This window comes from Pinus tabuliformis, chromosome Q (genome assembly GCF_031772625.1).
Source record: "Pinus tabuliformis cultivar Carrire ecotype Pingquan chromosome Q, CPIR1, whole genome shotgun sequence".
Classification (NCBI taxonomy): domain Eukaryota; kingdom Viridiplantae; phylum Streptophyta; class Pinopsida; order Pinales; family Pinaceae; genus Pinus; species Pinus tabuliformis.
This window is the reverse complement of record NC_142296.1, coordinates 188,981,884-189,006,401: the sequence shown is the minus strand read 5'-3', so window position 1 is coordinate 189,006,401 and position 24,518 is coordinate 188,981,884. Positions and strand designations below refer to the sequence as shown.

The 24,518-nt window shown below is 35.6% G+C and overlaps 1 pseudogene; it reads right to left on the bottom strand.

Annotated features, from left to right (window-relative positions):
* Nucleotides 1-7,194: 7,194 nt before the first annotated feature.
* LOC149218850 (protein HEAT-STRESS-ASSOCIATED 32-like) overlaps nt 7,195-24,518 on the bottom strand; it is a 30,866-nt pseudogene continuing 13,542 nt past the window's right edge.

Below are 24,518 nucleotides of genomic sequence, written 5' to 3'. Positions count from 1 at the left end.
AGTTGTAGCATTATTGCTACAATACTGGAGCCCACCAGCAGGATGGTTATGTAAGACTCCTTTGGCTTCATCGAAAAAAGGACAATGAGGAAGGGTATTGTCCCCTTCACATAACTTACATGGAATTTGGACCTTTCTTCTCAACCCATTATTACTAGTTGATGGTGTGCTATCAACTTTATCACCAGAGGTTGACGACACCACATGGTGTGAATGGGGGGACCATTCTCTCAAGATCTGAGGAATGCACAAACATTCTCGATGTAAATGGCCTCCTCTACAAATTATGCATGGATCTTTAGGTTTGAAAAGCTTAGTGTGCATATTTTCACTAGATGTTGCATGGTTTCCCCCTTGCTTAACCGACTTCTTCTTCTTCTCCTTCCCTTTTTTCTTCTTCTGAGGAACTTGGTTACTAGCATCAATATTTTCACCAAGCGAAGATGAAGAAGGGGAGGGAGAAAAAAATGAAGAGGAAGGTGAAGGGTGAACTTCAGTATCAACATGATGCTGATTTGATTTCTAAGGAATCACGGTGTTTTGAATGACAGTGGTTGAGAATAGCCATTCTGGCAGGCCAATGGTAAGTCCTAGAAGTGACAAAGTGGCCATATGAGGAGCACCAATATTTCCCCAAAATGTAAAGGGACTAGGATTCCCTTCGAGAGGGATTCCTTGATTAGTGGACTCCATTATCTCAACCTAAGATCAACGAAGGAAAAATGTATGTTATTCTGAATTTAATAAATTTTAATGACACTTTGACACAACTTTGCTTTTTCAATTTTTAAGAGTCGAGAAAAAGCTAAAGATGACTCTAGTCCCCTTCGATTTTTAATGAGCCTGACGTGACAAGTACTCAGATGGACCTTTTCTTTCAAGGAGTCGAAAAGGAATGAAAGTGACTACTCTAGAAATCTATATAGAGGGATTACCAAACCAATCGCAAAACTAGAATATACACCTTGGTGATAAATTAAAGAGAAATTACCAAGGACTTATCTATGGAAGTCAATCTTCCCAACTGTTGTGTTCAGTGCATTGCGATCAATAAGGCTGCAAACATAGCTTCCTATGGATAAAGGATATAAGCCTATTGTGGTCTCCCAATATATACTTGACAGTACAAAGAGCATAAGTCTGTGCTAGCACTTGTCATATCAAAGAGGATGAATCACCCAACCTTTGATGAAAATGATGGTTACTATATTTTACGATGTTGGAACATGTCTCTAGCCTAGACCTCTAGATGTGTTGTGTTAGGTTCCAAAGCGTTGTTAAGTTCATTGAAATTTATTTTAGAGTTTATCTTGTTTATAAGTTTGCCTTTCAATGGTTCACCACGTGATGTATATGTAAAATTCCTAAAAATGCAATCTACAATGACAAACAATCATTTTTTATTTTTAGCAATGAAAATCCTAGCTACTAAGGAAAGAAGATTACGATTCTTTCAAACAAAGAGTAAAGAGCACACACTAAATGAACCTTTCCTAAATAATATTTCGCACACAGTCCAAATGCAAATGCAAATACATGTATTTTTTTTCATTCCCCTTCATGTGAAAAATGCCAAAAAGGAAAACTAAGTATAAATTTCAAATATTTTCTTCAAAGCAACATTTCGACAATTTCTTTTTCAAAATAGAAAGGAAGAATAGCCGACACTTTTCAATTTCGAATAGAAAATCCTTTTGACACTTCAAATATCAAATAAATCAAATCAAATACATGACAAAATGTTCAATCAACTATGAGGAGAAGGAAGACTGAATGACACTTCTATTTTTGGCACAAGACAATAGTTACGACACTTTTTGTACCAAAACAACAGATCGATTTAAACAACTTTTTGACAAAGGATCGTAAATGATGGGAAAATACATAAAAAAAATTATTAATCCTAATCAATGGAGGCTGGTCTATGTAATGTAAGAAGGCTTCAGTAATGAGACACTGTTCATGAGCAGCAAAACAACTAAACAGCACTGAAAACAAGGACAAAAAACCCCAAATTTCAAGGAGATAAATAGGTTCAGTCAGTCATCACACCTATGCATATTGGTTGACATTGACAGACAATGCGATGGGCTAGGGAGTGCAACTGAGGTGGGTTTTGGCTCAAATTTGCAGTTGATTTCAGTGATTTAAGCTGAGCTATGATGGACAGTAAAGAGCAAAGTACAGAGGAATGATCATGAGAGTTTACTAAGCTACCAAAAGGTCATCTAGAATGCTTGTAAGCCAGATGTTCAAATTATAAACTAAATCAGAGATTCACTAAAGCAGCATTCATCTACTTTGCAATTGCAGAGCAAGAGTAGTTTGAAGGCTATCTAGATAACTTCAGGCTCCGTCTATAGTTTATAAAAAAAACAATAAACAACAAAAAAACAAAATATTCGATCCCCAACGGAGTCACCATTTTATTTCCGGGAAAACTAGTGTCTTTTCAATCTGCTAGCCCCACTAGGATTGGCAGCTATCCTAGAAACAAACAATCAAAACAATTTGTGATTTCCTCTATGTATGATAGATAAGAGAGAAGCAAAGGAACCAATCTGGATCTTCTACTTGACTCCTTGCTTGGTTTCTCTTCCCCTTTATAGAGCTTGCAACTCCTCTCCTAGTTGTCCTACTTAGAGAATACCTATAGAAACAAAGTTACAAAACACCATCAAAGCATATCGATCTATTATATCATAAACAATGCAAAATTAGAAATACATTGTACATACAATAGCATTCACAAATAACAAGATTCACAAATACATGATTGTATGGAGGAAAGCTCAAAGAACTTTATTAAAATAAAAGGGAGAATTACAACTCAGCTATTTCATCCAACATTATCCTCCTAGCATCAAAGCCATCTTAACCTCATGAAAAGAAAAATCACCCAACAATACAATGCTCTTTCTCAAAGACAAACTATCAGAACTTCCTTACAAATTACAAAATTTCAGCCTCTAGATCTCTCGGATGAGGGATCGATTTGTAGGTGTCTGCAAGGGTGTGAGTCATTTCTCGGTTTTTTATTAGTGTCATTCCACTTGTTGTTCTTGGTTCCACTTGGAGATTTGTTGGATCTCTTACTCATCCCTGAGCGAATTTAGAGAGGCAAGTGTCATAGGAGAAGTTTTTAAAAGATTCCATGAGCATCCACTTAGCAAATTATCTCAGCCATTTTTCCATTCTTGCTCATCACACCCCACGGAAGGATTCTTCAGTATGCATCACACCTAGCTAGTGTAGGAGTCAGTATGCATTGCACCCTGATAGTGGAGTAGTCAGTATGGTCTAGTTTTGGCCAATTCTGAGTGGTTTTTCAGGTGGAACTTTTGGGGAATGATGTAACCAATTGACCATGATCTTTTAGGGTATGAAACAATACCTTTAGTGGTTAAAGAGCCCTTGGTTTATCAACATATAAGATTGGGGTTGCAGTTCCCAAATATGTTTATAATATGGTGTTCCCGGATCTTCTACGATGGCTTCCCATTCTTCCATCTTAGTGTCCTGGTTGGTGATGTTGTCATTAGGTTCCCACTCCCATACAACTATTTGTGCTCTTACCTCTAGTGAGTTTCCAGCCATGTACGCACTGATAAGAGTCTGCATATGCTCCTAATGAGTCTTCCTACCTCTCTTGCATTGTCCTATATTGGAGGTTGCATCCCCCCAGGTGGTTCATTTCCTTTCTTTTCTTGTTCCTTTGCTACTCCTTTTAGCCATCTCTTTTCCTTCTCTCTCGCTTATCTCATTTTCTCAATTGCAATTTTCTTCACCTGAATCTTTCTCCTTTATATTCTTTCTCACTATGGCACACTATGTGGTTTGGGCCTCCACAGTGTGTTGCTCTCTCATTAAAATTAAACTAAAATAATACCATAAGAAGTATCAGTATTTTGTATGTATACTCCCCAAACTAGCTTTTGTTTATATGTTCCAAGTTGGCCTATTGTCCAAGTCCTAGCAACTTGGGTTTTCCGCCCTTCTCCCCCACATACCCCTATTGATATCAAATTATGACTGTCCATTCCACTTAAAATCCTATTTTGATTATCATTTTTGACCATTTAACCTTCATATTCCAGCTATAATCCTTAGAAACTAAATAATATGATGTCATTATCATTATTTTAGCTTGAAATTAATTTTTGAAATTATTCTGTTAAAAATGACATTTTTCAGAAAATTACAAGAAGTTGTGACTTGCTGTAAATGCTCCATTGTTTGATATGTTCCATAGTAGGTGGAAAAATTTGAAGATTGTGGCCATAAACTAAAATGTACACAGATGGTGGATTAGCTATCCACTTTCGGTTTTCAAGTAACTAGGTGTCTAGTCAATGCTGATCAAACCCAACCACTTTAGCAAAATTTCCAGATTTTGTGAAGAAAATAATTTCTATTTTGAGAATTTTTGAATAAATGAAGGAAAAAATTCAATGTCGATCTTCTTGGATGTAATTAATATAATTTTTTTAGGATAATATGGAGGAGAAATATATTCTTTTGTTATAGGATTCATGATAAATAACCTATAGGAGAAGACTATGATTTTCTGCTAGATTTTGAACATATGAAAGTACAATTTGTGCATTTTTAATCTCCAGATTTAATAGACACTTCATTATCGAGTTTACGCTTCCAGATCCAATAGTCATACTCTTCTGAATCATTTTTCAGTGTGCTTGTGAAGTGTTGAAGGCCCCTCATCACTACACTAGTACACTATGTTTTCAATTTTCTTTACTAGTTGCATATTTATATTTGAAAGTTAGAAGTTATTTTATGTGTTGTAGGAAAGGTTATGTTCTTGAAGTTATCAATTGAAAAGAATTTGCATTCGTTGTGAAAAGAACCTTGTAAAAGGATTCAACAAATTCTGATCTTGAAAATTGATATATATGCTTGCTGTCATACAATTTCCATATTTGCTAATTGGCTTTGACTTTAAAGATAGTTCATGGTTTTATTTCCAAGTGATTCAGATTTATAATTGTTAAATTCAATTTGCAGTTTGATAAGTGATTCTTGTAAAAATATTTAGCTGTTATTGGTTTGCAACATTACTTATCTTATTGACTATTTGATTTAGTTAGTTATTGAAATTACTTTGGATTGTTATGATTGGGAAAGTATTCTATTGAGCAATATTCTTGTAAGGGAATGATAGGATTTATAACCATTCTTTAATTCTTTGTTTTGTTACCTAGGCAATCAAAATTTCATTATATTTCTTTCATCTAGATTGATGCTTGAGTGATTGAAAAGACAATGAAGGACCTCTTGTAAGAGAGCACTATTAATTTCATTTCACTAGGCTATCATTAGAACCTCAAATCCTTCTAGATATATATACATTAGACGAGTGCCTCTACGTGTACTTTCCTAGTTTGATAAAGGAATTAAGAGATTAACTTACCTTAGTAAGTAAAGACTGAACATTTTGGTGCCATAGTTGGGGAGCTGCAACTAGAAAGATTTAAATAAAAAAATATAAAAAAAAAAACATAAAATCAACGAAACAACAAAAACAGAGATTTAAATTTAAATTTTAGTCATGTTTATTTATGTCTATATTCAGGGATGAGAAAGGAAGATTCACAAAAACCCCCCAACCAACAACTAACCCTCCATTAGGAGCGGAACCATTAGAAAGGATTGAGTATACAACACCAAATAGAAACGTTATTGTGGAAAAACTTGAAGAAAAACAAAGATCAAGCCAAAAGACTTACTCTTGTTGAAAGACAAATCCTACTAGCTCATGAGGCAAGGAAAAGATATATACCTGAGACTTTTGAGGTAGGGAAATTAAAAGAGATTAGTACAAAAATCCAACAGACTATCTTTGAACAAATTTTCCCTCAAGAACTAAAACAATAAGAAGAGATAGAAACCTTAGACAAATCACAAATTACAGTGGCTGAAGACAGAGGATCCAAAGGACCTACTCCTGAACAACTAAGAGAGTATGAGAGACAAATGGAAGAGAGGAGAAGAATAAGAGAGAATGAAGAAAAATAAGGAAATGATAATCTGTTTGGAGGAAATCCAAATCCACCAGAAATAGAGGAATCCACATTTAAATTTCCAATTCAAGATAGAGGAGAGTATATGGATGAGGAAATTAAAATGAAAAATATGCCGCCATCTGTATTACCAAAATTTTATGGTACGACATCCAAAGACCTGGAATCGATTTTGTTCGGATTTGACATAGTATGCCGAACCTATGGATATAGCGATGATGCACATAGACTTTGAATTTTTCCTACTACCCTAAAAGCATCAACACTTAGGTGGTTCATGGGATTAGGTGAACATTTAGTCACTGATTGGGATGACATGAGAAATATATTTTTGAAAAAGTATCAAGCTTACTGTCGATCGAAATATTCTAAAGATGACATATTTAGAATGAATCAACAAGAAGATGAAACCTTAGAGGAATACTTGGAAATATTCTCATATAATCTACAAAAATCAAAACATAGAACCATGTATGTTGATCTTATTTTAACAATCTTTCTTAAAGGCATCTAGGATGAGTATCTAGATGACCTCAATCTCATGGGTAAGGGGAACATTTCTAATTTACCTTTTGAGGAGCTTGTTGACTTGTGTCAAAAGCACTCTAGAAGTAGGGAAAGAAATGGAAAAAGAGCCATGACATCAAAGATCAAAAAATCTGCTACAAGAAATATTACTAGAGCTGAACTATGAAATCTATTTGAAGATTTCAAAACAAACATTCTAAGTACTTTGGGTAATCAAATAGACACATTGAAAAAAAAGAAAAGAAAAGATGAATAAGAACAATGGTTATCCGTATTATGGCCCAAATGCAGATGAAAACATGCTTTGAAAGAATTTCATTTAGATAATGTGCATATTTGTGGGTTTTGTACAGAAAATCATGACACTAAGGATTGCACAAAGATGAAAATTTTGTAGAATTACAATTTGGAAGCCAATGCAGAAATGGAGAACATGTATTTCATGGGAGCTAGAAGGCCATGGCAGCCAAGACCTCTAGGTATGTATCAAAATCCAAATTCAGCAGATTATAACATGCCTATTCAAAATTCTTGGTATATTCCTATGCCTTGAAAAATTGGTTTAATCAACAATAGCAAACATAGCCACAACAAGGATGGAAAGCATATTCTTTTCCTCAATAATTTACTCAACAACAACCTCAACAATATCAGAAACCATTTGCTCAGCCATATCTCCAAAACTATCAGTCATAATATTCTCAACCATATCCACAACAATACCCTCAAGAACTAGTAGCTTATCAATAGCAGAATCCTCAACAAACTTTACATGCTCCTCCATAAATAATTTCACCACAGCTACAACTACCATCCAACCAACCTCATAGACCCACACAGCTACCAGCTCAACCCATACCTAGCCAAAACAACCATATAAACAGACCAACTTACAGTGTAGATGAAGGACCATTGTACCCAACTCTGGCACTGGAAAACATTGAACTAAGGTCAAGTCGAAATCTCCAAAAAGAACCTCCACCTATTAAAATGCAGTCACAAAAAGAGAGTCAGAATGATGAACAAGAAAAACAACCATGTTGAAAACAAAGTGACCCAACACAAAACAATATAGAACATGATAAATAAATCAAAACACTACAATCACCTGCATTTCCAGAACAATTACTTCAAGCAAAATTACCCACACCGTTGCCACAATTTGATGTTCTTGATGAATTGAGAAATGTGTATGTCAAAATTCCATTACTCCAGGCAATCAAGGATATTCTGATTTATACGAAAGCCAATAAAGAGCTTTGTCTAAAAAAGCATGCAAAGAAAAGATTTGATCCACAAACAATACATGTCATTGGCAATTTAGCTAGCTTTCTGTCGAATGCCATTTCCATGGAAAAATATGTTGACCCAGGCATACCGAGAGTCACATCAATTATCAAAAAAATTTCAATTCCAAACACTCTGATTGATTTAGGAGCTGCAATAAATGTTATGACATTGGACATAATGAAAACTTTGCAGCTAACAAATTTACAATCAAGCCCATTTTTTTTGGAATTAGTAGATCGCTATAAAGTCATTCCTGAGGGGGTACTGGAACATATAATTGTTTCACTAGAATATTAGGATTATCCAGTTGATTTCTTAGTACTCTGGCAAAAATAAAACTTAGTAGGACATACACTCATACTTGATAGACCATGGTTAGCAATTGTTGATGCATTCATTGGATGTAGATTTGGTAACATGATCATTTCTAGAGGCACAGAGAGAAAAAAACTTACCTTGTACCCATCAACACAAGCCCCAATAGTAACACAAAACTTATGTCTTGATGACAAGTACAACGATTAGGAAGGAATATACTCTATCTTAAGCATCAACCAAATGTATGATATTGAGGAGAACAACAATGAAGATTTAGTGGAAATGTTTATCTCCCAACCTGATGTTTCAGAAGAATTGAGAAATGAATAATACACAACTGTAGATCACATGTTGGCACAAAGCTTTCAGGAAACTTGTACTATGTACTCTCTGAAAGCAATCTTTGAGGAAAACTTTCCAATCAACTCCATTACAAACAGACAAAGCAAGACTATAGAAATAAGCCTAGGAAAAACATTGAATGTTGGGGCCTTTCTAGAAACATCTCAAGAACGAAAATTGCTTGATTTTCTCACCAAATACCAAAAGGAATTCGCTTAGGACTACACTGATATGCAAGGAATTCACCCAAAAACTTGCACTCACCATATCTATACAGATACAAGTATTCAACCAGTGAGGTAGCCACAAAGACGGATGAACCCCATGCTCAAAGAGATTGTAAGGGATGAATTGCAAAAATTACTAGAAGTAAAGTTCATTTACCCCATTTCAGATAGCCAATGGGTATCTCAGCTAGTAATAGTTCCCAAGAAAAATGGTAAGTGGCAAGTTTGTGTTGACTATCGAGAAATGAATAAGGCCACCCTTAAAGACTATTTTACACTACCATTTATTGACCAAGTTTTGGATATATTAGTTGGAAAAATGTCATTTTCCTTTCTCGATGGTTTTAGTGGCTACAAGCATATCAGCATAGCCTCAAGAGACCAAGATAAAACAACATTTACCTATCCCTGGGGTACGTATGCTTACAATGTACTACCATTTGTCTTGTGTAATGCACCAACAACATTTCAGAGAGAAGTATTAGCAATTTTTGTTGTTTTGGTCCACAAATGTGGTAAGGTATATATGGATGATTTTTTAGTATATGGTGATTCCTTTGGCAATTCTTTGCAAAATATTGAGAAAGCTTTACAACGACGTATAGAAACCAACTTATCTTTAAGCAATGAAAATTGTTATATGATGATGAATGAGGGAATAGTCTTAGGACATCATATTTCTCCCGAGGGAATCAAGGTGGATCAAACCAAAATACAAATTATGTTCGAATTGCCAATTCCAACAACCCAAAAATATGTAAGAAACTTTCTTGGATATGCAAGTTATTATATAAGATTTATTGAAAAATTTAGCAGGATAGCTTTACCTTTGTTTAAACTTCTTGCAAAAGATGTATCCTTCAATTGGAATGAGGCTTGTCAAAATGCTTTTGAGAAACTAAAAGAGAAACTTAGCACTGCACTAGTTTTAAGGGGAGCCAATTGGACTTTACCTTTTCACATGTCAATTGATGCATTCGATATGATAGTAGGGGCTATATTAGGCCATAAATAAGATTCTTTAACTTATGCCATTTACTTTATCAGCAAAAATTTAACTAAGGTTGAACTCAACTACACAGTAACGAAAAGGGAAATGCTTGCAATTATACATGCAGTGAACAAATTTCGTTATTAGATAACCAGATATGAAGTCCTCATTCACACTGACCACTTTGCCATTAGATACTTAATGAATAAACCTATTACTACTGGTAGGATCACCAGATGGTTACTATTATTGTAGGAATTTAATGTCACCATACTAGACAGACCAGGGAAAGAGAACCAAGTAGCAGATTACTTTTCTAGACTACAAAATCAAGGTGAAGTTGTCCAAGTTGAAGATTCATTTCCTGATGAACACTTGTTTGCAATTTCAGTGTTAACTCCATTGTATGCTGATTTAGCTAATTACTTGTCCATAAGAAAGGTACCTCCATCTTTGAGTTCAAAGGAAAAGAAAAGGTTGATCAAACAAAGCACAAGATACACATGGGTTAATGGCGATTTTTTTATAGTGGTTATGATATGATCATTAGAAGATGCATTAGAGATGATGAAATTGTTGATATACTAACCTCATTCCATGATCAACCTTGTGGTGGCCATTTTGCAGCTAAGAGGATAGCACAAAAAATTCTTAGTCTTGGCTACTATTGGCCATTAATTTTTAAAGATTCAAAGAAGTATGTAAGAACTTGTGGCATTTGCCAATGCATGGGCAGACCAACCACCTCCAATGAAATGCCACTACAGCCATAAGTGCATCTAAAGCCATTTGAAAAATGGTCTCTCAACTTTGTGTGACCCATCAATCCACCATCCAAAGGTAAGAAGTACATTCTTCTATGTACCGATTATGTGACTAAATGGGCTGAAGAAAAGGCACTTGGAAGGGAAAATGAACAAACAATAGTCAATTTCCTTTTTGAAGAAATCTTTGTTAGATATGGAGTACCCAGAGAGATAGTAACTGACCAAGGGACTCAATTCAAGTCAAGACTGGTTCAAGAAATTACTGATAAGTACAAAATCAAGCATAGAAGGAGTACACCCTACCATCCACAGCCCAATAGCCAAGTGGAATATACAAACAAAAGACTAGAAGGGATCATGACAAAAAAAATGGTAACAAATAGGAAGGATTGGGCAGATAATCTCAATGAAGCACTCTGGGCATATAGAATTACTTGGAAAAACACAACAGGGTTTACACCCTATTAGCTAGTGTATGTCAAATAGTTCATCCTTCCAATAGAATTTCAAATACAAACATATAAATTGGCTACAGACTTAGGAATAGATCTCTCTAAATCCCAACAAGAAAGAATCATGCAATTGAACCAGCTGGATGAGATGAGACAATAGGCAGTGCAAAGGACAACAATGATACAACAGCTAAGGAGACAATGACATGATAAGTTAATTAAAAAGAAGGAATTTCAAGTTGGTGACTGTACATTAATCTTTGACTCAAAATTCAAAGATTACAAAGCTAAATTTACAACCCAATGGATGGGCCCTTATGAAATCATTGAAGTCTTTGAAAATGGATCAATCAAACTCACCTCAATTGACTAGGAAGGACAAACATATATAATGAAAGGACACAGGCTAAAGATCTACCATAAGCCTATCAGCAAAGAAGACATCATGAAGACAGTGTCATAGCAAAAGGAGGTACAAATAGTACAACAGTCAGCTATAATATCGAAGCCTGAATCAGTTTCTGTTTTCTACAATAAAATAAAAGAAAAAAATAAAAATAAATAAAAAAACATTATATATACATATATAATAATGTTTATATACGAAAACGACATATGGCATAATCTAAACATCAATTCTTATGAGAAAACCAAGAAATTAGCTTGTAAGAATTCCTTTTTTTCTTTTGTGTGAATTGCAAATAAAATGATTCTGAAAGAAAACATGACTTGAGGACAAGTCAAATCATCAGTTGGGGAGAATAAAGTCTAAACTTGTTCATGCTTTTCTAACTCCCTAAGTCCATCTCCAGTAGAGGAAGAGATTTTTCTGTACATTTTCTAATGGATACTTAAAACAAATTATTGTTGTTCAGTATTTTTCAAAAGGATTTGATTTTAAACACAAAACATATCTTAGAAAGGGACCCATTATATATAATTTATCAGAAAGGGACCTCTTATATACAAATTCTCATTCTCGGGCAAGGGACCTGCTCTATGCATGTTATCAAAATGGGATCTGTTCAGAGGAACATTACATCTACAAAGAAGAAGATTGCACCTAAAAAGAACAAAATTGCAAAGAAGAAGACTGCACCCAAGAAGAGGAAGATTGCATCTACAAAGAAGATTGGACTACACCTAAGAAGAAAGAGATTACATTTAAGAGAAAAATGAACACCATCACAGGTTTGAACTATGCCTGAACATATCAAACAACAAAAGCCAGCTCCGAAACAAAGAGATATCAGAGAGTTGTAAGAATTTTCATTTTAATATTTTTAATTTCTTTTATTAATTTCAATTTTTAAATGGTGGTTTATGATGATTATTGATTTTAGTTTCTAAATACCCAGTTTATCCTATATCATTCATTCTTATATCCTGTAGGAGTTAGTCCTACCCTTCTATCTACATCCTATAATTGTAACCTATTTTCTATCTCTGAACATTAGTCCTATCTTCTACCCTATATATATTCCTAAAAACCTCATCCTTAAAGCCTACCCTTCTATCTTGTACATACATTTCTAAACAACCTATAGTCATAAGTACCAATAGATCTACCAAAACTAACCATGCATACTTTAGAACCAATTATGTCACCAACTGTAGATTGGAGGTCATCAAATAGTAAGCCATAGAACTGAATTTTGAAATAGGGATCAGGTCACGAAGATGAAGGATTTATAAATTTTTATGGTTTTCAACCTAAAATTTTTTAAATCTAGAAAATAAAACATATTTGATAGACAAAGGGTATGTCATCATAAGTAAGGATTACCAGCTAGTTTAGCGAAATCATCATGACCTGATGCTCTTACAATGTAAAGGTGCCATAATGATGTTTATCCCTCATGATTTCAACAAAGGGTTTGCACCATACCCAATTTCAGCATTCAAATACCACTGCAAGGACTCTGTAGGGCATCATTAGAAATCCTTGTGTACAGCATTGAAGGAATTATCAGTGAAGTATATGCTGCGTGAAGAGATTGAGGATTCATTGCATAAACATGTAATGAATGGAGGTAGTAAGAATAAAACCACCGTGTTAATAGGGGAAGTAAGTATTGTATTCATCACGAAGTATAGGTAGAAGTTTGAAGTTGTAGAAAATGTTGTGAATTAGAGCTATTTACCATTCTGAAAACTATAAAGAAATACTCTCTGAGATACATAAGGGTATATCGTTATGAGTATGTTGACAATAACAATATCAACATTTGAGTAAAAGGGCCACGACAGAGGGGAGACTCTATAGAACCAGTTGAAGGGTATTTTCATTTAACTAGAAGCGTCCTCCATTAAACAAGAGATATGCATACTGCTCAGGCTCAAGTAGTTTCCTTATCGAATCTATGGTGATTTTTTTTTTTACAGCATAAGGGAAATGCAGTAAATTTTATAAACTATGGCAAATTTTTGTTTACAACTATAAATTATTCTTACAGCACAGGGTAACCAGAGATAATTTTTTTTCATGGCAAACCGAATAGAGCCACAACAATTTGACCCTTCCAAGTACCATAAGGACTGCATAGACATTTTTAGGGCAAAACAATGGATGACATTCCTAGAAAACTTCAATGGGCACAATGAGCTAGCAGCAAGGGAGTTTTCCTCCTCATTCAATGGAGAGAGGGCCATTGTAGGAAACTTGTCTTTTAGGGTCTCAAAAGACACAATTTCTCAAGCAATAATTATAATCCCAAAAGGAGAATGTTAGTATCAAATATGACTGTCCATTCCACTTAAAATCCTTTTTTGATTATCATTTTTGACCATTTAACCTTCATATTCCAACTATAATCCTTAGAAACTAAATGATATGATGTTATTATCATTATTTTTAACTTGAAATTAATTTCTGAAATTATTGTGCTAAAAATGACATTTTTCATAAAATTACAAGAAGTTGTGACTTCCTATAAATGCTCCATTGTTTGACATGTTGCATAGTAGGTGGGCTTATTTGAATATAGTGGGCATCAAGTAAAATGTACATGGATGGTTGATTACCTATCCACTTTCAATTTGAAGAAAATAGGTTTCTGCTTAATGCTGGTCAAACCTAACCACTTGACTAGAATTGCCAGATTTTATGAAGAAAATAATTTCTATTTTGAGAATTTTTGCATAAATGAAGGAACTGATTCAATTTCGACCTTCTTGGATGTAGTTAATAGAATTATGTTAGGATATTATGGAGGAGGAATACCTTATTTTTCTATAGGATTCATGATAAATAACCAATGGGAGAAGACTATGTTTTTCTACTAGATTTTGAACATATGAAGGTACAGTTTGTGCATTTTTAATCTCCAGATTTAATTCAAACTTTATTATCGAGTTTATTCTTATAGATCCAATAGTCATACTCGTCTGAATCATTGTTCAGTGTGCTTGTTAAGTGTTGAAGGGCCCTCATCACTATGTTGGTACACTCTATTTTCAAGTTTCTCTACTAGTTGCATATTTAGATTTGAAAGTTATAAGTTATTTTATGTGTTGTAGGAAAGGTTATGTTATTGAAGTTATCAATTGAAAAGTATTTGCATTCATTATGAAAAGAACCTTGTAAAAGGATTCAACCAATTTTGATCTTGAAAATTGATATATATGCCTGCTGTCATACAATTTCCATATTTGCCTACTGGCTTTGACTTTAAAGATAGTTCACGGTTTTATTTCCAAGTGATTCAGATTTGTAATTGTTAAATTCAATTTTCAGTTTGATAGGTGATTCTTGTAAAATTATTCAACTATTACTGGTTTTCAACATTACTTATCTTATTCATTGTTTTATTTAGTTAGTTATTGAAATTGCTTTGGATTGTTATGAATGGGAAAGTATTCTATTGAGCAAGATTCTTGTAAGGGAATGATAGGAATTTTAACCAGTCACTAATGCTCCATTTTGTTACCTAGGCGTTCAGAATCTCATTAGATTTTTTTCATCTAGATTAATGCTTGAGTGATTGAAAAGACAATGAAGGACCTCTTGTAAGAGATCACTCTTAATTTCATTTCACTAGGCTATCATTAGAACCTCAAATCCTTCTAGATCTATATACATTAGATGAGTACCTCTAGGTGTACTTTCTCTGGTTGATAAAGGAATTAAGAGCTTAACTTACCTTAGTAAGTAAAGACCAAAAAACCCCCCTGATAGCTCTTGGGTTAGCTTTCTTCGACCTCTCAAGTCTTCTTCTCTAAAATACATATCTTCCTGACTACCCACACTCTGATGGTTTACCTTAATAGTCCTATAGGAGAGAATACAAAGGGAAACCATGTCCCTGTCCTGTGTTTGAAGGGGGTTCCCCTATTCTCTCTCCTCTCTGAGGTCTCCACTCGAATTGAGTCCCCGAATAACCCCTCCGTCTTATTCTAGTCATTCCAATTAGGTTTCTCAACAATCCAGTCTACGATTAGCTTAGCTTCATCAGGTTCTGGGAAACCCTCCACTCTACATCGGTAGCCTAAGTTATCCCTACCATGCCTCAGGTACAACCTAGATGGAGCTAGTTTCTTTCTGCGCTCTCTCTTACTGAGATCTATCTTATCTCCCCGACCTCCATCCTTCCCTCTATACTCTTTTTTCGAGGCCAACTCTTTACTTTTATCAATTCTCTCCCTTTCATCATCGTTCCAGACCTGGTTAGATTTCTAGGAATCACTGATTTCAAATTGTTATGAGTCTTGGCTTTCCCAAGCCTCTTTCCCCGGAACCCTCACATTAAACATTACTGTAATTCTATCGTTTAGGGTATTGGGGATGAAATACCATTGATTTGAGTTGACTCGGATGCATCTGTCGGCCTGTGTCTGCCTCCTACATCCACCACCTTCCTTTTCTCTTTCCCTAACTTTCATTCTCTGCATGGAACTATCCTCTTTCTCTCTCGCCTTTTTTTTTAACCTGTTATCCCTACTATCTTTCATCACACCTCTCACTTATCTTCCTAATCCTCTCATCTCCCTTTCATTCATTAATACTCGTCAAATGATGACCCTCTGTCACTTCTAGCTCTGTCCTTCACTAACTCCCTCATGCCTCTAGTTGCTCCTGGCATGGGTACTGCTTCATGCTCATGCCACTTTCAAGCTCCAATCTTCCTGCCCTATCGCTTGTCCCAAGGCCTTTCTCTCTCCCTCCCATTCTCAGTGACACCTATCCTCTTTCTGTGCCTTCCTCCTCCTTGCCCTGTCCTTCTTCCTGCCCTTCTTGCTGTCACAATCCCCCACATCGTGATGTCCTCTGTCCTTGTGCTCGAGTGGGTGATTTTTAGCACCTCCAGCTCCCATCTCCTGTGGCCCACCTTGCCGTCATTGTCACACCCTGATTGGGGTATCTCATGTACCAAATATAGGAATGCCTACCGTACGGTGATTTATATGTTTGGTTGATAATTACTGGTGGGTCCTAACTAGTACCTTGACCATATACTACTTCACTAAGCTACTATGGTTGTTGTAGTATCATAGTGTGCTTCGACTATTAATTCCTCTTTTGACCTCCCTTATTATTAAGAATCTATTATAACCTCGTTTTTCACTCTAAAGTCTACTTTGTTGGAAACTTGACTATATTAAGAGGGGGAGTGAATCAAGATAGTGCATTCATGCTCATCAATTTACAATTTTTATTATTCTTTTCAATATTTATCTGAACTATTAGATGTGCAGTGGTATATCATATGAATAAAAAATTTGACATATAAACTCCATTAAATTAAAACAGAAAAACCAACACATAAAAGTAGCATTTGTACACACTAGATATAAGTGGAACTCAAAAAAATAAAAAACCAAAAGTTGTGTTGTTGTGATGCAAATGCAAGCACTCAATCCATTTTGAAATCATCTTTTGTAGGCACCCACCTACAGGAGACTTCAACCTCTCTTCTATTTTGCAAGCATCAACTTGTTGGAAACACCCACTGCCACTTACAATTTCTTTTGTATGCTCCTACCTACATGAGGCTTCAACCTCACTTTCCTTCTACACAATACAACTTACTTGAAGCACCCATTTCCACTTACAAGCTTCAATCTATTCTTTTCTTGGCTACTACCATAAAGGATGCACCAATCCCTTGATACATGAAATTTTTAATATACTAGATTCCCTAGTCTTTCATTCTGAATATCAGCTTTTGTTTTGTCTCTCTTCTATACTCTATATTTGGATAATTTATGGTTTTTTATCTCCTTGTTGAAGCCCCGAAAATCGGGTCGATAACAAGGGGGATACCCACCCGGTCCGGACCTTGGTTGGCAGCTCCTTATCCATTTGGTATAGCGGGTCCGACTGGGGATAATGGGACTAGTTTCCCAATCTAAGGGTGTGTGTGTGTGCAGAGTTGGATGTTGCTAATCTAAGAATACTTAAAGCTAATCTAATTCAAACTTTTAAACTAAATCTATGCTATTGTAATCTAATGAAAAACAACACATCTAATCTATGCTAACCCGGGGTGTATTTCTTCTATTATGCGATCTAAAAAGATTTCAAACAATAATTGGTAATAAGGATCATTCAACTATCATAAGAATAGAAATCAATTAAGATGAACTACTTTGCATAAAAAGTTAGGCAAAACAATTGTGAATAGCATATCGCATAATAAGTTATTCATATATCAAACATAAATAAATGGCTCCACCGTACAAAAGTGCCAAATGGTAACTCACACATTCATGCAATAACATATAAACAACTAAAACTGTATATCACTTTCAGAATATAAGCAGAAATGGCCAAGAGATAAAAGTACCATTTATGATTGATCCTACTTATAAGCTTCAAGAAAAATTGATTTATCTCTACTTGTTCTAACATCTACTAAGAGTACAAAAGTGCAACATCAATAGCAGACATCAAATGCAAACATTAATAAACCTCGATCCATCCATTCATCAAAACATCCTCTGAGGGTGCAGAAGTGCATGTTCTGAGGACAAGTTTTTGACAAATTTCTGGACCCCTCCTCCAAATGCAATGAGAACGATTAAAATACTACTTCCTAATTCTAATAATAGTTTGTTTACAAAATTTAGGATGCGGTTTTCAAATGAGCGTCGTTTTTCTAATCTAAATCTAAAAGGAAAAACAACATTCTAAATAAGGCTATTTCTGAATCTGATCTTTAAAGCTGCAAGTGTTCATCATGGGCTTGAGGAGAGTCGGCTGGCTAACTTCTGCTTTGAGCTGGGCTGCGAAAATGGAATCTATGAGAGTTAGCACTACTTTTTCGGCCGCGTTTATGATGCATTTCACAGTCATCCATTGACTATGCGGCTTGACCAAGTATGCCCAGTAACACTCCCAATTTAACTTGTTTAATGCTTGGATCGCTTTTCCCTTCTCCTGTGCCTTCTACTTCCATTCTGCTTCTAGTCGTAGTTTATTTGGTAGATACCCCGGGGTGGTCTCTTCGATTAAATTTGCTCTGTGCAAATTTTCATTAACACAGTCGATAAGAATGCTTGCCTGCGTGGCCGCTGTCTCCGCTGCTTGTTCCGCCTGCCTGATTTGATCGTCCGATTTATCAAATAGCAATTCTTTGTGATTCTCATTTATTCTGGGTGCACTTGCTCTTTTCCCTTCATCTTCATCCTGCCAAGCCAAGTACTCCGTCACTCGTTTGTCACTCTGATCATAGTCACTCCGCAAGTCTACCACTTGATTGGTGATTTTGTCGCTCAGTTCGCAATAATGACTCCACTGTGATATCTTACGTCCCAACTTTTCCTGTTGCTGCAGTAGTTGTTCATCTAAGCCAATAGACTCTGAAATAAATTATGTAAGCTTAGGCTCATCTTTATGCATTTCTTGGAAAAATTGTAATTATTTTCCTTTCTCGTCTACACTTCTTTGATAGCCTATCTGCATCTGCTGAAAGTCTTTCTGCAACTTCTCGAGCTGTTTGTTAGCTTCAATATTAGCATTGGCTTGTTCCAATTGTTGTTGTAGTAGCTATATTTGATCTTCTTGTTCTTTCAATAGTTTCTGAACTTCTGATGCCTTGTTAATAGTTGTAGAAGCATATGCTCCTGCGATCTGAGACAACTTAGTGAGATTTTCAAATGGGTTATTGTTGGGGTCTTTCCATAAGACGTCCAATTGTTCAGCATCTTGTGACAGTGTATTTTCTAGTTTTCTTTTCTTTCTCTGTCTTCTTACTACTGCTTTATGTTGGGGACTATAGAATACGTCCAGTGGAGGAATTTCTTCTACATTAAGTAGAAGCTCAGAAGTTGGAGCGATAGGAATGTGCTCTATTTCCGTGACACTGCTGACTATGGTCGAAACCACTTCTTGTGCTACCTGTGTATTGCTCACAGGCGTTCTTGGGGCTTGCCCTTCAAGATTGATCAGCTCATTGAAGGTTTCCCATTCTTTGTCTAACTCTGTCGTGACGGGTGGCATTTTAATGAGGGGAGGAGGGACATCTCTTGGCGGAGAGGTGATAACATGCTGTTGCGACATTACACTTGACTGAGCCGTGTCCTTAGTTGTTTCTTCGTTCTTGCCTTGGTCGCTTCTAGACCCTTTAGAATGTTCAGGTACTCCTTGCGCAGTGTTAGATTTAGATCTGGAAGTGCTCGAGTTCCCACTAAGGCTAACACTTGGAGTCTGTTCTCTGGCAGGCAGTCGCAACTTTTCTAAAGGAACACTGGCCAGTCTTCTTTCCCTGTATACCATGAATTTTGGGAGGTCATTTGGAGACAACTTTGACTGAGCTTCCCACAAAATTTCCTGGAGTGAGCGTTTATTCTGAAATAAATCATCAAATAAATCCTTCTTTCCAATGAATACCTTTATTTTGACATTCGTTGTGAAATCTTGAGCAACTTCATTAGGGTCAAATGTCCTTGCTGGGAATTTAAATAATTGTAGACACGTCACATTCTCCACTTCGATGAATGCGTGACCTACATCGAACAATGAAAATTCCCACAAGCTACAGGAAACTGAGGCCATATGGCCTTCTTTTCATCTTTTAGGTCCTTAGTTAGGCCGCCTTCTGAACAGGTTTGATAAGCAATTTCTCGAGCCAGCAGTTTGTCAGGAATATACAAGGGCAAGACATGAGGAGGGATGGTGCTTCCAAATACTCTAATATAGGTGAACCATTCTTCTCCAAACCATCTTGCGATGGAGATGATATCTATCTGCGCCTCGGGTGAGCACCTCGGGCGGTCTTCATCATACATCATTCTATACAAGGGTAAGATAAGCCCGTCACAAATCTGGTAGAAATGTGGGATGAACTAAGAATCCCACAGTATCTTATGATAAACATGGATAGGTAATGGGTCCTGGGTAGTCCATTTCCAACCCATAATGGGAAATTTAGACACATAACAGATAGAATCCATAATATATGGGGATAGATAAAAAGGAGGATAGATCCTTTGAGACAAGGATCTCTTAGACCGGTAATTGATAATAGCCGTGCATAGATTATCAAAAAAGATCTTGGCCCAATCCATAATATTGGCATTTGTGGCAGCATCTTTTAATGGTAACCATTCAGACAAAAACTTATTGATATCTAGCATCCCAAATAATCTACAAAGCATGGCCGTAGCAAAACAATACGGAGAGGTGAGGGAACCAGTGCTGTACATAATGTTTTTGTCTTTCTTGAGCGGTTCCTCTTTTCTGGACCAACCTTTGGTGGTCTCTGATAGGTCTGGGTTCTCCGCCACAAATTTCTTAACGAATTGTGCATTGTAAGTCGCCTGCGGTTCAGGAAGATGATACATAAGCTTTAAATCTTGTGCAGCGAATGATCCGATGAGCCCTTTTCCTTGAATCTTGAATTGTCTGTCGTTCATGTCTGCATTGTCAAGTATCCACTTGATCATATCCGTATATGATAGAATTTTGGGTCTTGCTGCGATCCGATGAGGAAATGAGCATGCTAGCTCTTCTAAGGATGCTTCGGAAGAGCGTTGTGAGCCCGCGACAGTAGTAACCTCCATTATTCTGGGATTCTCCTCTTCAAGCAGTCTGTACATGCTTTCCCACGTTGATATCCCTGCGTCTTTGTTATAGGCAGTGTCTGTATACAAAGGCGCCATTTCCTTCGTCTTTTCCTTCGCCTCAGAGCCCTGAGCTCTATTTTTCTTTCCCATTTCTTCCTGCGTATGGTTGTTTATCGTCTTTCGCTCTCCATTCCTGCAGCTCACAAGTGAAATGGAAATGACTGATCAAGAAAGGTGATGGGAGAGTTTTAAATGCAGTAGATATATCAAATATGCCACCTTACGTGAAGTAATTCTTTACAAAAGCACACATCTACATTTCATTTAATAGCTGACAGCTAATCCCTTTACTATCATTAAAAGCGCATGATCTTGAGTCAGATTATGGTAAGTGGCTTTCCTTGAATAGCGTGCCTGAAGGATTCGTAATGAAGTGATTTTACAATTTGCCTACGTAACATCGCAGATCGCACCGTCGCAGATCGCACCATCGCAGATCGTGAAAACACACGAATATAACATCACAGCGATCGCAACATCGCAGATCGCAGAAGTTTTATGCTTGCCAAATCTTGTCAGCTCATTTTCTGCGATATGTGATCTTGCGATCGGTGTTATCGCAGATCGGTAAATCTTGAAGTTTTTCTGTTATGAGTGTTACTTTATTGCGATGTGATATATTGCTTAGCATGAGGGTCTTGTACATACCAATATTATAGGGAAATGGAGGCACTTCCTATCCTTTTTTGCAACGTGGCTTTAAAGATTTCTCCCTTATCATAGACTTAGGTTTTAAAGTATTCAAAAGGTCTTCCTAAGTTTACGATGGTAACCTTATTTTGAAGAAAGGAAACTCTTGCTTTTCCTAAATTTTAACTAAGGGTCCCCATTCATTTAGTATTTTGGACAACACTTAAATGAAAAAAGGGGGGGTTGTTGCTAGCCACAACACTCCTCTACTCGTCTTCCTCAATTTTGCTTCATATCTTCTCCTATGCCTCTTTCTCTCTTTGTGAGGCAATCCATTAACTAGATATCACAAACTCAATCCCTAAGAAAATCAATCCTCCCATCCAAAAGCACATCTTTTTTAATACATAACTTGTTGACTATTTGTGTTACAATGTAGAAATTTGATTTCAAATGTTATGTCTTTCTATTCCAATTTTTTTTCTTTAGGTTCAACTATTCGTTTCCAAATTATTTCAATTTTTAAAGATCAAAAGAAAATTAATGATCCTCAAATAAGATTAGGAATTATCCATATTAATGATTGCTTAAGCCAAGGATTGAAAAATTTCAAGCCAACCTTCAAGTGAGTCCCTTATGTTTAGAAACAAATTTTATATTTACCTTGTCACAGATAAGATCAACTGATTCACAATCAACTAATTCTCAATACAATCTCCATGGATGCTCACAAGAAAATTCTCCACAATACACAATGGCTGACACAGTAATCCTTCATCATATTTTCCATCAAATAAAACTTTTCCAACAATGACCCCCTTTGGTACTAATGGAAACACTAATTTGGTGCTCCCCCTTTTCTCTTGAGAATAATTTCTCCTTATTTCTCCTAACCTCCCCTTTGACATCAATGACAAATGGTTCATTTTGTGATGAAACTCAATAAGGAGTGGTGCACAAATAGATGTATTCGTATCCATATATGTCAAAATATTGGCATTTCTTTCAGGTTCCATCTCATGGACTCTTGCCTCACCATTTTCAAACTTTCTTGAGATCTATCTTCTTATCATTTGGAACCAGGCTATCAACTTGCAATTTTGGTCCCTTCATACCTACTTTCCTAGAATAATTTATAGTTGCAACAAAGTTATTATATGTGGATCATAAGATCTTATGACCTTCATTATCTTCATGCAAAATATAAGGTGGCTAGACTAAATCAATACCAAATCCTATTCATTTAAAAATAGTAGAAGAAAGCTCTGACAAGCTCCTAAATCCAAAGTTGAAATGATCAACGCAACTGTCAGAATCATGTAACTTAAAATCGGATGTATTCACAAGATTTAACAACTAATATCCCGATTTTGCTAATTTTGTATCATCAATTAACTCCCTTTAATATTTAGATTTGAATTTAGAATGAGGATGATCTATATATTTAAATTAGATTTGGAATATTAGTATCCATGAATTATTGAAGTGTTTCACCACTAGATGATTTGCAATATGACACAATTAGATGGGCTGATGGATGATTTAACACATGCCAGCTCTCTAGAGTATTTTTTGTTGCTATTCTTACTCCATGTCAATGTTCATCTCTTTTGTCCCTATCTGGTGTTAGAGCTTATGATTACTATTTTCACAAAATCGAATCAATAGATGAATCTTAGTTATAACACATGTAGTCTAGTGGATTGTCGCTAATTTTGATTAAGAATATCTATATTAGAAGTGTGCAATATCTGAAACACCCTTCATGAAAATAAATCTAGATGAAGTTGAGTTAAAATTCATCGATTAAAATTGGAGACATTTCTTCCCTAGTTGGTCACCTAATCAATTCTCTTCTTTGGTCTAATTCACCCAATTGATTCTATGCTTTGGTACAATATGCATAAAGGCATCCTAACTTATTCCACATAGAGGAACCAAACTATGTAATGACTTGATTCCTAATGTGATTTTATTGACTTATAATGCATACTACATGTCCATAGTTTACCCACATCAATTGGGCTAACCTGGCATAAGGTCTACATGGAAATAATCCATCATTCCCTTACGACTGTTCTAACTATATTAATTTTAGACTACAATCACCATCTGCATTTGATTCCCTAACAATGTACTTTTTTTTGGGAATTTACATTGGGTTCAGTCTATGTGAGAGTGTGGTAACGTATGTCTCAAATCCAATTCAGACTATGCAATTTTTCATGTAACTTTCTCAACATTTCCAGACTATGTATTAGTGGGACCATAATATAACTACTACGACCAGTAAATAATGATGCATTAAAGTAAAATGTTTCTTTTCATACATGAAGTCTCTATTCATTTGCATAAGAAACTAGATTTTAGTATGTTAATACTTAATGTGAATGCAATTTTTTTTTTTCTCATTTTTCTCATGAAGACAATTATGGATCTTATTGCCTTTGTGTATCCATGTTTCTCCCCTTATACGAAGGCACTATGCCTCATTGTTATCTGATTTTTGGATGTGAATTTTCCATGTAGTCATTAATATTTCATGAACTAATTTTATCTTATTTTATTGTGGTGACTTATCTCAATAGTTAATTTTCTATTCATCAACCAAGTTGTTGTTCGTTTACAAGGGTGGCCTATCGCGGTAGTTAATTCTTTGTTCATCAACCAAGTTTTTATTTGTTCAAGGGTATGACTTATTTGTATAATGATGATTCGTATTACTCGAAGATGATCAGTAGTTATCTCTCTTTGTTTCTAGCATGTTTTTGGTTTGTTTTGGGACAAGTCAACTTGAGAATTTATTTTGGCTTCATGCTTCTTACTTTGTTTGAATCATAGCTTGGATTTATTCTTTCTCGATAGAA